The sequence below is a fragment of the Schistocerca serialis genome, chromosome 9 (assembly GCF_023864345.2).
Source record: "Schistocerca serialis cubense isolate TAMUIC-IGC-003099 chromosome 9, iqSchSeri2.2, whole genome shotgun sequence".
NCBI lineage: Eukaryota > Metazoa > Arthropoda > Insecta > Orthoptera > Acrididae > Schistocerca > Schistocerca serialis.
In genome coordinates this window covers 388,124,982-388,129,961 of record NC_064646.1, presented here as the reverse complement: position 1 = coordinate 388,129,961, position 4,980 = coordinate 388,124,982, and the positions used below count along the sequence as shown (strand labels likewise).

At 32.4% G+C, this 4,980-nt stretch overlaps 1 protein-coding gene across 1 annotated transcript in view; it reads right to left on the bottom strand.

Annotated features, from left to right (window-relative positions):
- Positions 1 to 361: 361 nt before the first annotated feature.
- LOC126418457 (homeobox protein PKNOX1-like) overlaps positions 362 to 4,980 on the bottom strand; it is a 714,504-nt gene continuing 709,885 nt past the window's right edge. The window contains exon 12 of the mRNA XM_050085224.1: positions 362 to 4,980. This exon is cut by the window's right edge and continues 1,187 nt beyond it. The gene's annotated coding sequence lies outside the window, so the exon portion shown is untranslated.

Here is a 4,980-nt window from a genome sequence, read left to right as displayed (position 1 = left end):
ATTTCGGTTTGCCCTTTCCATTTCTATACATATAATTATATATATTCCCTGTATAATTCTCTACAGTTAAAAGTTTTACATCAACATTCAATTCTCAACAACTTACTTGTTGAAACTTGATGTTTCAGTAAATTTGATGTTTCAGTAAAAACCTAATTCTGATCTGTTAATAATATTGTAGCACGCCAGAACTATAGTACTATCTCTGCAGTTGGGTGACCAATAATATTTATGATAAACAACAAAATTATTCCTATGCTATCCTAACTTTACAATGGATGGCTGGAGACAGCAGGATAAGGATTGATGGAATGAGAGGAATAATTTAAAGATCTTACACATATAATAAAGTCAACACGAATATTTCAAAGCTGATTTATTGTGAACAACTCAGTGGCATGAATGAATTATTTATATGCACTTCTCAGAATGTATGTACCTATGAGAGATGAAAAATAAAAAGATGAAATTATAGACATGCAAATTTTATCACTTGTCCACCAATCAATAATCTGTTTACAACAGAGTTCACAACATTAAATACAAAATTGTTAATCACAACTTCAAAAAAGTAACAGTTACAATACTGTCCACTAATGAAAAAATTAAGAGGATACTGTTTCACTAAGAGGAGTATTTTAGGAAGTTTTCAATGAAGAAATAAAACAAAAAGTATAAAAACAAATGTCCTAAGAGAAGTACAAACTCTCAAAATTATGCCACTGCATGTGAAATACAGAGCATATATGAAATTAATCTATCATCATAAACACAATTACAATGACTATTAAAAATAAAATGACAGAGCGCTCTCCCATACTATTTCACCATCAGAAACGTATCTCACAATATGTTAATGTCCCTTCATGCACTTATCACAGACTGGTATGAATTACACGTATATATATATATCCAATGTACTGCAAAAGAAACACTCTGTAAATGGTAACGCACATGCACACATCCACACATACATACACATACACAAACACAAACACAAACACACACATGAAAAAAATCAAGCATTTTTTCAGTAGTGTCACCTCACAAAAATTAATGACTGCAAAACTCACAGCTGCTACCAAGAAACAAAGCAAATTTAATCTTCTTTTCCCTGAGTTTCAACACTTATGATGAGCATATTTTACTAATAACCAGCACTTAGTTACAGGTATAGATCTCACATAAAATTTAAATTAATAGCAGCCAAACCAACTAAAATGAACTTCCCAGCAGCAATTAATTTGATATGGCACAGGAGAAAAGATTAAGAAAAAATCTCTCAAAGATTGTTATGTGACACTTAGATTGTTACCATTTACAAAATCCTTCAACTTTGACAAAAATGACACAAATGAAAGTGTTATATACACACTAATTATCTAGCATACAAATCACAATGACTGCACATTTTATCAAAGATAGAATCTTAAAATTAAGACATGGCGGGATCGGAATCATTCTTATACATAACAAATTCTTTATACCTTGAATGTACGTATACTTTGAACAGCACCATGGCTTCTTAACCTACTTATGCATAAAATGTTTTGCTTCGTGTTGATAAGAGAGCAATAAATTTTTCAGTCCTTGTGGCTCCTGCATGTGTGTTTTTTTCTGCGACTAAGGTAAACAGTAGATATAAAATAATAACCATCATGCTTCTGAAAAATTCTTATTAGATTGCCTCACATTGCAATCCCCAATTTTGTTAGTAAAAAAATATCACAACTGTAGTTCAGCTACAGTGATGACCAGCAGTTTTCTCAAGGTGAGATGCAAACTGCAAACACTCTGAGCTTGCTTCAGATTCTCTTTACAAGGATTGTCTTCCAAAAGAAATGATTAATAATAATTTAATTTTTATAATTCCAACAATAGAACCATTTAAAATAATTTGTATGAAAAATATTTGTTATGATTGTAGCAGGGAAGTCTGTAATGGAGTAAATGCAAATGAAGGAAAAAATGTAACTGTGCTTTTGAAGTGTGTGAGTGATGAGAACAGCTAATTGTCCTTTCTTCCCACTAGTGGAATCGGCTATGAAAGTTGACATATGCACACTTACTGATCAATGTAGGAAGGAGGGAGTATCCTTTGGAGGAAAAATGGCCACAATGCATTAGATAGAAAATATCCAGCATTGACATATTATCATTATCAAACTATTTCACAGTGTACAATTTACAGGACAGAACATGGCTCCCTACTCAGCTTGCCCATTTGTAACAGACATTGCAAAGATGCTGCAGTAGGTGCCTACATGTGCAGATTCACAATACCACACTTGAATCATTATTACGATTATTATTGATCATTTATAGCTTGTCTTGTAGCAAGATTTCTTGTCGAGTCTAATTTAAATAATACAAGTGCACTACAAGTTATATAATATTTGCATGCACAGTTTTTCTGTGCAATAAATATAAAACAGTGAGTTACTCCAAAACCTGCACATGCAGTACGAATTAAATACGCATTCTCACCAAAGTGGTTGTAAAAATAATTATGAAATTACAAATTAATACTAATGAGGCTTAAAACACTACAGCTTTAAACTGTGTACAATTCCTGTTACATTTCAAGACAACCCCCTTCAGTTTGTGGCAAGTCATCTGATAGTCTGGTGTGTATATTAGTTTGCCAATTTAAAAGCTGTAAGAACATTTCACTTGTTAACGTCAGATGTCGATGACTTCTTTAGTTTGAATTAATACTCCCTTCATTAACATTAATGGTTCTGCCAGTGTGCAATGTCTCAGAAGAAAATGCCACTCTACACAAGCATTTAATTTAGTTTAAATTACTTAAAGCCAATTTCCTTCACATGTCATCAGCATTCTGAGATAAAGTTTTCAAAAAGGATGATTGAACAGCCATGCACAGAGCCACAATGCAATAAAAACGTAACTTTTTTTTTTTACAGGAAAGTTAGATCTCCCATAACATGGCAAATAACAATGGCACATAACATACGTCTATTTTAGAATGTGTAGGCTAAACATGTCACAAATTTTAATGTCAGACCATATGTTTCCTTAGTGCATAGAAGACTTGTTTTGTAGTATACTCTAGTGTATAAGATTCAAAATAAGTTTAAAAAGTTATCTATACATTACATTATTATCATTATTTTTACTTCTGACAGTTATTACCTCAACAGTGGCAACAGACTTTTTGACAGCAAAAGAAACTTTCACATTATTCTAGGCACAAAATAACAACTTATCAAAATTAGTCTTATGGGCTACTTATAATCTCAATTGTACTGAAAATTCTCCTATAATTATCGTATACTCTTGGACTAAAGTTCAAGACAATTTTAGTTTGGCATAGCACACTAGTCACAGTTTTTTCCACACATCCAATTTCAACTGTCAATTTTTTTATTAAAAAACAGAAATATTACAGATAAAGGTATTTGGCCCAGCATACGTTAATACTTCCTTCACTAGTATTACTACAGTAACATAAATGGGTCTGCTGAGATACAATGTCTCAAAGTAAAATGTCATCCTACAACAGGCATTTGGTTAAATGAAATTATTTAAAGCCAATTTCTTTTCTGTATCAATAGCATTCTTATTGCAGTTATTTGCACCTTTCACTGTTACATCTAATTATAAGCTTTTGTGAATATGTAACTATCACAATAGCACATTGCTAAAACACTGGTTTTATGACACAACTTCCCTGTGCTTTAGAAACAGCATTCCATGATGACCAACAAAACTCATGTACTAGTGTCTCCATTGCTGACAATAAACACACAGTGTGTTCTTCAACAACATGTAAGCAGTTGTCATTTGTAATGCAGTGTATGAACTATTTTGAGTACCAGCAAATGAAAAACTAACTGATAACACTTAACTGTTTTCCTCATTTTTATTTTGGTAACAGTAATTTATTTCCATTTTGGCAGTGACAAAAATTAATACAAATAAAATTAATGTAAATCAAAGATTTCCAATTTAATCACATGGGAAGTTCTGTCACCATGTTAATTTTTCAGCAAGGTAAGTGGTGGACACAAGGCCCTCTTCTGTTTGTTTTAGTTGACTGAAGAGCACAATGACCATTAAAAGTCTGCAAACACTTGAAAGCATCAATTCTGTAAAATTTTTCCAATACAGTCCTAAATATACAGCAAAGAGATTCTCCATCTCTTTGGAGCTACGTATACTTTTACAGAGAACCATTTAATTATTATTACAGTTATTAATAATACTTTATCTGAGCAACTTGGGCGGTTTTAATGGTAAAAATTTAACACTGTGTACGTCAGTATACTGAATCTTTGAAAAGAGGTACTACTACTAGATAATAGTGTCAGAGAGAAAGATGAAAAAATGGATGTATGGGCAGAAGTACAAAATGCAGTTTCTCTTCAGGTCAAACAGAAAAGCCATCAACAATATGAGTGGCTTTTGAACAGGTTTTTTATCAGATTATAATACAAGATAATCACAATAATTAAAATAGTACTTTTAATATGGCTCATCAAACAATTTTTGTTGGTATACCATTTATATTAAATACATCCAGACAGTAATCTCAAGTTTCTTAAATGTAGCGTATACCTGGTATTTTTTCATCTTATTTAGAGGAACTAGCTTTGGAAAGATGCAGCCATGCTGCCAAGAAACAACTATGCCACTACAGAGATTAGGTCACTGTGACCCATGGTTCCAAACTTTATAAATAAACAACAAGTGCCACACACCACACCGAATAATGGATATTGACACTTTGTAGCAAGAGACTGTTTAAGAAGTTTCTTGGCAACAGGCTTGCACATTTTACGTATACATGAAGTGGCTGTTGAGGAGCCATGCTTTAGGCAAGGCAGGCCGTACCTTAAAGATTACACAAGACTTTAAATCTTAACAAATGCAACTACTGTACATATGTACATTCATTTCATCGTGCCACGAAAGAAACTGATTATTTTCCGTAATAATCAGTGCTCAAAAACATAT